Genomic DNA, 9,844 nt, shown 5'->3' with positions numbered 1-9,844 from the left:
TCAGAATCTTGCTGAGAAACTGCTTCCAGTTGCTCCCTACCAACCTTGGTTTTCTTAAAAAAATAATGTTAAGTGTCCCTTTTCTCAGCATTTGATTCAGTGCTTTAGATTTTCTTTCTATTTGCAACTCTAATTTTTTTAGTTTGGTTTGATTTTGGTTTGGGTGGGGTTTTTTGAGGCATTGTCTTTTTGGTTGGTTGGTTGGTTTTGGTTTTATTTAGTTTGGGATGGGGGGCGGGGGGGGTGGTTTTGTTTCGGTGTTTTGTTTTGTTTGGATTGGGTTGGGATTTTTTGCTACACAGAATTTTGCTGCACATGACACAGAGCTTTTGGTACACCGTCCAGTAGGGAGGATTACTGAGGAAGTGTCAAACTAAACACAGGCTTTGTGGGGTACTTGTGATGATGTCTTGTTCTGCGTTCCAGTCTCCCACATGTGGGCCTTTTGCACGCCCACAGACTTGTTGCAGGACACTCCTAGTGCAGGTAGCTTGGAGTGCAAGCTGCAGGTTGTGCCCTGGCTGGTGGGAAGCAGCTGCAGCCCCAAACAAGGAGCTGTGAAGGGGCACTGACCTTCTGCCCAACAAAGGGCACAGTCCTGCCATGCCAGCCATAACCCAGAGCCTCTGCAGGGCCCAGTGAATAGCGAGAAGAGCCCACATGCCACGTAATTTTTACTGTTGTTTTACGTTTTCTCTTTGGTTAGAGATCTCATTTATTTTGTAATATATCCTATATATTGCATTTGCGACTATAATCACTACTTTCTTTTATAGTCAAAGGCAATTCCCTTTACTGTTTTAGAGCTTCAAAAGCATGAAGTAATTTGGTGAGATACCAGATGTCTCTGTAGAGAACAGTCCCAAACAGACCCAATTCTGTCACTTTGGCAAATGATGTCTTCTTCACCAGTCATCATTTTGCTGAATTTGTTGAAGCACTTTTTGTTCTCATTGTTTTCTTCCTGTATCTTTTTAGGCCATATGCTCTTGTGAGTTTTTTTTTTGTTAATGTATAATTTAATTTTTTAATCTGATTCAAGAGTACAAGCATTTCTCAGTCTCAGACCATAACCAATGTTAGCTTTCTTAGAGACATCAGGAGATGAGAAGGGGGTGTGCACTTTACCCTGTTAGTAGGTGGGCAGCGGATGTTTTCTCTTGACTTTATGAGGATGTCTGGAAGGTATCCTTCTTGATTGGTGCTCTTCCGCATTATCACTTACTGTCTAGTAAGGATGTGTTAAAGGAACCACTTCACATTTTGTCCTTTCTCTTTTTTTTTTTTTTAACTTTCCTATCTAGCCTTTTAAAGCCTGCTTCCAAGCTGGCTTTAAATGGCTGTCTGATTCCAAAACTAAATAGCTAAAAATTATTTTCCTTGGTTCTGCAGAATGCTAGTGGGGTTTAATGCTAAGTAAGTGCAAAAAAGGAAAAAAGCAACATTTCCAGAACATTTGACAGGTTTTAAGAGCTGCTGACAGGGCAGCTCTGTATAGCTTTTGTCCAGAAGCCTGAGAGGGTCCTTTGTTGCTAGGTGGCAAGATTCATCAAGCAAAGATGTACTGGAAGAGCCTGTAAATCTGCTTAAAGCATGGAGGAAATAGTTATTTCATTCTGCCGTTATTAGATAGCTTTATCATATTTTTATTGGAAGCTCATAGTTGCATAATGACAATTGCCCAGTGCTCCTTATTATTTGCATTATACTGTAACAGGACTTGACCCTTCAACACACACCTAGAGTGACAAACTGCAGAATCTCCATGTCTACTTCAGGGCAACCCAAAAGCACATCAAGTTAAAAAGAAAAGAGTCATTGTTTTCACACCAAGAGATCCAAAAAGGTATGAAACTTGGTCTGAAGACAGAAGTTTTGTGGTAATCCTCCATTATACAAAACCTCTCGCAGCATGGACTGGGCACTGGAAACTGAAGCAATGGTAAGAAAATATGCTTCAAAAAACCTGAAATGAAAGAGGAAACTGGGACAAGATGGAAGCAGAAAATATTTTATGGACTAAGGAAGGAAAAAAGTGCTGAATATTCTTTGTTTTAGAAATTTTGGGTTGGACATGGGGCAATAGATTCAGTTCTTTTCTCCCTGCAATATTTGGGCATTCCCTCCATTCCATGGATTAGCACTCCTTTTTGTAGCCTTGGAAGCTCCACATCCACGTAACAATGACTGAATGTAAAGCAGGACTTGTTCAGTGGAAATAGAATTTTTTTTTAATTTATCTACCATTGGCTTGGTTTGTATTCTCAAAAGATTGTTGTTTCTTTCACTATTAGATATGTACAGAAAACTTTTGCTCTCCTTTTTTCTCTTCTTGTTATTCACTATCTCCCTTTTTCCTACTTTAAATTTATTTTCTCTTTTTGAAAATTGCTGTTTAACCCTATCAACCATCTAGATACAAAAGTCTTTGAAAATAAATTATTACCCCTCCAAAAGTTGCACTGAAAATTATTTAGATGAATTCTGAAAGTCATAACTGTAACAAGACCTAACACTGAAAAACTCACCCAGAAAATTTAATTCCCTAAAGTTAGGAGATGAGTAAATACTGAGTGTGGAGGATATAGAAAGGCAGCATGAACAAAAATAGCAACATGATGTACTATTGCTATAACATATATTAAATAAGATATCATACATACAATATATATCATTGTATAGGGAAGAAAATATATAACATGTATCATTTTATATAATTGTGTACATAAGCATATAAATTGAATATGTAATATACCATGTGAAATAACATCTTTTTTTTTCCTTCTGAAATTAAGCTGAAAGGTCTTATATGCAGGAAAAGAACACTTTTAGCTAACTGTTCTTGATCCTAACTTTTTCCCTATATTGGGAACAATTTCCGTGGTTTCTTTGCACAAAGTTTGTCATTTGCTTCTGATTCACTACACAAATCTACACAGCCTCAACTGCCAAAGTTATAGTAACAGTAGTAATTACTGTACACTAATTTTGAAATATATGCTAACTTTCAGAAATAATGCTGAGAAAGGATAGAAAGCATGGATTTTCATTAAGGTAGCTGTCAGATATTATAAAATCAACTGGGTGCTGGGCATAGTATGGCTTGGGCTGGAAGGGACCTTAAAGATCATCTAGTTCCAGCCCCCCTCCATGAACAGGCACATCTTTCACTAGACTGGCTTGTTCAGAGCTTCATCCAGCCTGGCCTTGAAATCTTCTACAGGGATTCGCACCTTCTCTGGGCAACCTGTTCCAGTGCTTCACCACCCTCACAGTAAAGGATTTTTTACTAATATCCAATCTAAACTGGCTCTCTTTCAGTTTGAAGCCATCCCCCCTTATCCTGTCACAATGTGCTCTTGTAAATACTTTCTTTCTTGTAGGCTCCCTTCAGGTACTGGAAGGCTGAGATTAGGTCACCCCAAAGCCTTCTCTTCTTCAGGATGAACAGTCCCGATTCTCTCAGCCTTTCCTCACAGGAGAGGTGCTCCATCCTTCTGATCAACTTGGTGGTCTCCTCTGGACTCTCTCCATCAGTTCCATGTCCTTCCTGTGCTGGGACCCCAGAGCTGGTGCAGCCCTGCAGGTGGGGTCTCAGCAGAGCAGAGCAGAGGGGCAGAATCCCCTCCCTGGCCCTGCTGCCCACCCTGCTCTGGATGCAGCCCAGGACACGTTTGGCTCTCTGGGCTGGCAGTGCCCATGGCTGGGTCATGTCCAGCCTCTCACCCACCAGCACCCCCAAGTCCTTCTCTGCAGGGCTGCTCTCCATCTGATCATCCCCCAGCCTGTGTTGGAACCAGGGGCTGCTCCAACCCAGGTGCAGCACCTTGCACTTGGTCTTGTTAAACCTCATGGGACTGCCATGGGTCCAGTCCTCCAGCTTGCCCAGGTCCTTCTGGATGGCATCTTGTCTTTCAGATGTAGCAACAGCAAATTTCCTGAGGTAACACTCAACCCCTTTGTCTGTGTCATTAATGAAGATTTTAAATAACGCTGCCCCAGTAAGGGGGTGCCCCTGTGAGTGACACCACTTGTCACTGATGTCCATAAGGACTCTGAGCCATTGAGCACTACCCTTTGGATGTGACCATACAACCCAAAAAGGCTGCCCTCAGGGACAAAGATGTGGAATAGAACTGTCAGATCATTAAGGAATTAATCCTTAAGCACAAAAACTACCAGTCCCCAGGAGTAAAAAATGCAAGGAAGGCAGGAGACTGGCATGGTTGAGCAGGAAACTGTTGGTCAAAGTAAAGAGAATGCAGACAGTGGAAACAAGAATAGGTGACCTTGGAAGCATAAAGAGATAAAGTTCAGTTTTGTATAGGGATGGAGTGAGGAAGGCCAAGGCAAAGCTGGAACTGAACCTATTAAGGGATGAAAAGAATAACAAGAGGTCTCCTACAGACACATTAAGCAAAACACAAAGGTCAGAGAACAAGTATTCCCCTGATAAACAATGCTGGAAAACTAGTAACAAAGGATGAGGAGAAGAATGAAGTAATCAACAATATTTTTGCCTCAGTTCTCAATAGCAACATCTTTTCTCATGTCTCTCATGTGGATGTGTAGCAGGATGAGGACTGAGGGATCAAAGTCCCTCCCACTGTAAATAAAGATCAGGTTTGTGACCATCTGAGGAACCTGAATGTACATAAATCTATGGAACCTGATGAGATACATTGCAGAGTCCTGAGCAATTTTGCTGATGTAGTTGCCAAGCCACTCTCCATGATATTTGAAAAGTCATGACAGTCATGTGAGGTCCCAGGGGACTGGAAAAGAGGAAATACTGTACCCATCTTTATAAGGGGTAGAAACAAGGGTGGTAACAACCACCCTGTCAGCCTCCCCTCTGTGCCTGGGAAGATCCTGGAACAGATCCTCCTAGAAGGTGTACTAAGGCACAGGGAGAACAGGGAGATGACTCAAGACACCCAGCATTACTTCCTCAAAGACAAGTCTTCCTGAGCAAGCCAGTGGTCTATGATGGAGTGATTGCATCAGTGGACAGGGGAAAGGCTACAGATGCCATTTATATGGACTTCTGTTAAGCTTTTGACACAGTCCTGCCAACATCCTTCTCTTCAAATGGAAGAGAGATGGATTTGGTGACTGGACTGTTAAAGGGATAAGTGGTTGGATGGTCACATCCAGAGGGTAGTGCTCAATAGCTCTATCAAGAGATAGATGTACCAATGGCTTATATAAAGAAATACACTTTTTATCTGCTGGTTAAATGTATGTAACATCATCACATAGAATAAAATAGGTTTATATAAAAATATATACTTTGAAATAGAATTTGAAAGGAGGAATATTGTCTGTCCTCATTCAAGATTTGTTATATTAACACATAAGATTATGTTGCAAAGGGATTCTAAAGCCTGAAGAACACAACATTTTTGAGATAAAACATCTCCCAGCTACTTTAAGGAAGCAAGACACACAGAGAGCTACTGCTGAACAGCCAGGTATCCCCTCTGAATGCCTGTGCACATTGACTGGAAGAAGACCAACCAGAGGCAACTATCAGCACAGGCAGAAAATGTTCTCATATGACTTTCATTGCCAGACGTGTTCCAGAGCTATACTGGGTAAGATTGGACCAAGTCAAGAAATTGAATTAATTCATTAACTATTTAGCGTGTAATTACAATAATACTTTTAGTTCTCCTGTTCACCGTTCCATCATTACTAGTTTAATCACTTTTGACATTTTTACGCAATATATATTTGTCATGGTTTAGAAATGGTATTCCCCTATTTAGTGTTCCCAATAAAGCGGTCAAAACCATGGACTGCTCACTCACTACCCTTCTCCTCCACCTCCCTGTGTGGGTGGCTGGAGAGGAGAATTGGAGGTACAGAGGGTAAAGATCACAGGCTGAGATAAGCACCATTTACTGGAAACAGCAAATGAAATAGGAAAACAAACAATAACAGCAACAGTATTAATAATAGTGCATGAGAGACAAACCATTCAAACATGATTGCTCGCCACACAGAGACCACCCAATAATACCCCACTACCACCAAGCCACCCAAACCAGAAGGGCCCCCTCCCCTCCTTCCAAGAAAATGATGTGAGGTAGTACAGAATAACTTTCATGTCCTAGCCATGCTTCCTCCTGACTATTGCAAAAATTTACCCTGTCCTGGCCAGAATGAGGACAATATTGAATTCTTATTTTCTCCTAATAATACGTGCCCGTGCAACATTAAATGACCTTGCTCTGACTCAGAATTTTTTTCATACTTTGAGATTTCCTGTCAGGGTAATCCATTGACTATTTTAGACTTCTAGATACAACTTCCTATCAAAAAGAGAACTAGAAGATCATTAAATTGAGCTGGTCCTTCTGATTTTTTCTTGCAGAGCAGCTGCTCCACCACTGTTTCAGTCACCTAGTCTCTGAGTTTTCCCTAAGTCCACTAGATACTTCTTACAATGGAGAAAACTTCAATGGAAATTGTACCTGCAGCCCACATTTAGATTTAGATTTAGAACCAATTGGATGTGTTCTGACCTGTTTTCAGCACTCTTTTGGTGATTGTCAACATCCAAATGTATTTTCAGCTGCTAAAGCACAACTGGCTGATAGAGATATTAGTGACAACTGCCAGAACTCCCTTTTGAGCTGTAAGTTTGAGTTAAGCATTATAAAAGCATCTAATCATGCCTTAGTGTGTTTTGCATTCTGAGTAGAATAATTTTTTTAGCTAAATTTTCCTATGCTTCCTTGGTCAAAAATAATTAGCTCCCATAAATACCTCTTTTTAAAAGAAATACCTCTTCTGTGGTAGTCTTCATCTTTGGCCTATACTTTTTGAAAAGCCATTTGTTTGAGTTCAGTGGTAGTGGTTTTTCAGAAAGAAGAAAAAGACAAAATAACAACAAGAATGCTTTTTAATATGGAATCACTTTTTTTCATATAATACACATCATAACAAATTTTCAGCTTATTAGCTCTTTTCCAGGGAAGATTTACATTCTTTTTATTTACAGAGGATTTTAATACTGTGCTGGATGCTGTCCTGGAGGTCATGCAACATTCATTTAACATGTCTTAACTATTAAAAGGAGCCTGAAATAACACTGTTTTGGCAAGATGAGGCAGTTGGGATGAAGTAAAAAAACTATAGCAAAAATTTAATATTATTGTTTAAAAGCCGTGGAGGAGTGAAGTTTTTCAGAAGTAAGAGCTGGCATTATTCTGTAGAATCCAAACTAAAAACTGAACAAAAACTAGATAGGGAGACTTTGTCTATTACAGTAAGAAAACTCACTTGATTGCACTACCGCTTGAACTTTCTCAAGATGATAGTCATATAGAAAATTGGAAGACTGGGAATTTAGTAATTAACTGAAATGTATATATGGTTGATAGCATTTAGAAAACACCAAGAAAAACATCTAATTTTCCCAGAAAAGTAATATTTTTCAGAATTATAGGCAAAGACAAACACAATTTCCAAAACATTTCGTCAACTCAGAGAAAAAAAATACTCTGGCACCCAGCCAATCTTAGGCTCATTGTTTGAAAAACATTAAAGGACAGAATCCAGCATCACATTCAGTTCCTGTGGAGGTAGGAGGAGACATGGAATGAAGGAGTGGGAGTATAGAAATAGAAGACTAGGAGGATAGAAATACAGGAGTAGGAGTAAATAGAATGAAGTGTCCTTGTTTCTAAGCTGGTATTTATTTGATGGTCCTTAAGAATTGCCTAAACAGATATTTTTGATCAGGAAATAAGGGTTTTTTTCCTTGGATTCCACTTCCAATAATGTCAGGAAGTATATTGTTCTTTTCTCACTCATTTTTCCCCTGTTCTGCTCAACGTCATTTCATGGCTTTTTTCCCCTGCTTTCACCTTATTCAGCTTGAACATCCAGTTTCAGTTTTGTCTAGAAAAGTCATAAATAAATCTTTGTACTGCCAGAGAAAAATATCAAAGAGGAATCCAGTCCAGTGCAATCCCTAGTACAAATACAAGCTGGGCAGAGAATGGATCAAGAATAGCCCTGCCAAGAAGGACTTGGGGGTGCTGGTGAAGGAGGAGCTGGACATGACCCAGCAATGTGCACTTGCAGTCCAGAGCAAGCAGTCGTGTCCATCCCTTCCAACCCAAATCATTTTACGATTCTGTAATTCTAGGAATGGCATTTCTGTGTGTTCTCCACTATGTGTTTACTGCTGAATATAAATCCACTGTATGAAAAACCTTTTGGTGTATTTTATGTAATGTTATTAATAGATCTCTTTCTTTACATTATTGAGCACCAATATGTTGCAAATTCAGATCTCCAACTTGCAAGGAGAACCAGCACAACACTACAGGTACAAACTATACTGGCATTGTTCCTGATGCAGTTTGAAGTTTAATGACATGGTGATGCTGGGATTTTTAGTCATTATTTAAATTATTTAGTTGTTGGATATAGTGCCTGCTCATTTTACACTACCACATGAAAAGTCTAACAAAGGCTCAAGTTTGAGTCCACTTGGCGCATGGACTAATGCACCCATGCTGTAAGTGTTGTGTTGACTTGGCTGACCCGACACCCACCCAACCTGGGTGCTCTTTCACTACTCTTACACACAACAAGGGAAAATAAAATAAGATTGAAAACTCATAGGCTGAGATAAAGACAGAGTGACAACTTGCTAATTATTATCATAGGTAAAACAGAATCAACTTGGGAAAGATTAATTTTCTTGGTGGTAAGAATCAAAGACACTCCTCAACTTCACTCCTTCATCCCCAGCTCCCCTTCCTCCTCCCATGTCAAGTTGCGTGAGGCACTACCAGTGCCTGTATGATTATTGGGAAAATGTAAGTCATACAGGATTCTCAGTCTTGAAAGATTTTGAAGTTTCTGAAAACTAAACACAGATTCAAAAATATAGTTTCTAATTGGCCATTGTTCTGGTTCTGGCCAGGACAGGATTAAATTTTGTGGTAGCTAGGAGGAGCATGGCTAGAACACAGAGGTTATTCTCTATGACCTGATATCATTGATGGGGCAGGGTGAAGGGGCTCTCTTCTGGCAAGATGGGGTTTCTTCCAGTTGAGAAAATGTAGCAGAAGCCATCTTGTGTTGTTAATTGTCATGGGGTCTGCAGTGAGCATTTTTGCATGTGAATCACTCTTTTGTGTACTTCTATCATTAATATTGTTGCTGTTACTGTTTGTTCTCTTATCTCATTGCTGTAAATTGTTTTTAACCCATAATCTTTGCCTTTTGTGCCTCCAGTTGGATGGAAGGAAAGGGGAACAGTATATGTATTTCTTTTTTTTAGTGGGAATACTAAATTGAGGAATACCACCTCTAAGCCAGGACTGCCATATATCTTTAAAGATAACTTATTATCTGTATAACAGAGGCAAATGGATGCTTGAGCAGCAACCCCAGAGACAGTATAGAGCAATTGGTAGTGAAAGTCAATACTGCCCACTCTATTTCTAGCCAGGTCAGGGGAGCAAAATAGAGTGAATGAAACATATACAAAGGTAACAGCAGTAGCAAGCTGATTCGTTATATAATATCTTTTTGGACAATGCGTTACATACAATTGCCATCACAGTTGTAAAAGATCATGTAACCCCAAAGATTACAAGAAGAGAATATCCTGCACTGAGTAGTAAATAGAATCTATATTAATTTCTCAAGTGATGGTTTCATTAATTGGGGAAAAAAAAGAGAAAGGAAAAAAATAAGAGTGAGAAAAAGCAAAGCTAGAGCTGGGAAGATGCATGTAGAGATGTGCAAGTGTGCAATCCTGAGAAAAGTGGGAAAGAGCAGTAAGGCAGGAATGAATCAAAGCATCTGAAAAGTG

Source organism: Fringilla coelebs (genome assembly GCF_963513975.1).
Source record: "Fringilla coelebs genome assembly, chromosome: Z".
Classification (NCBI taxonomy): Eukaryota; Metazoa; Chordata; class Aves; order Passeriformes; family Fringillidae; genus Fringilla; species Fringilla coelebs.
This window is presented reverse-complemented; position numbering follows the sequence as displayed.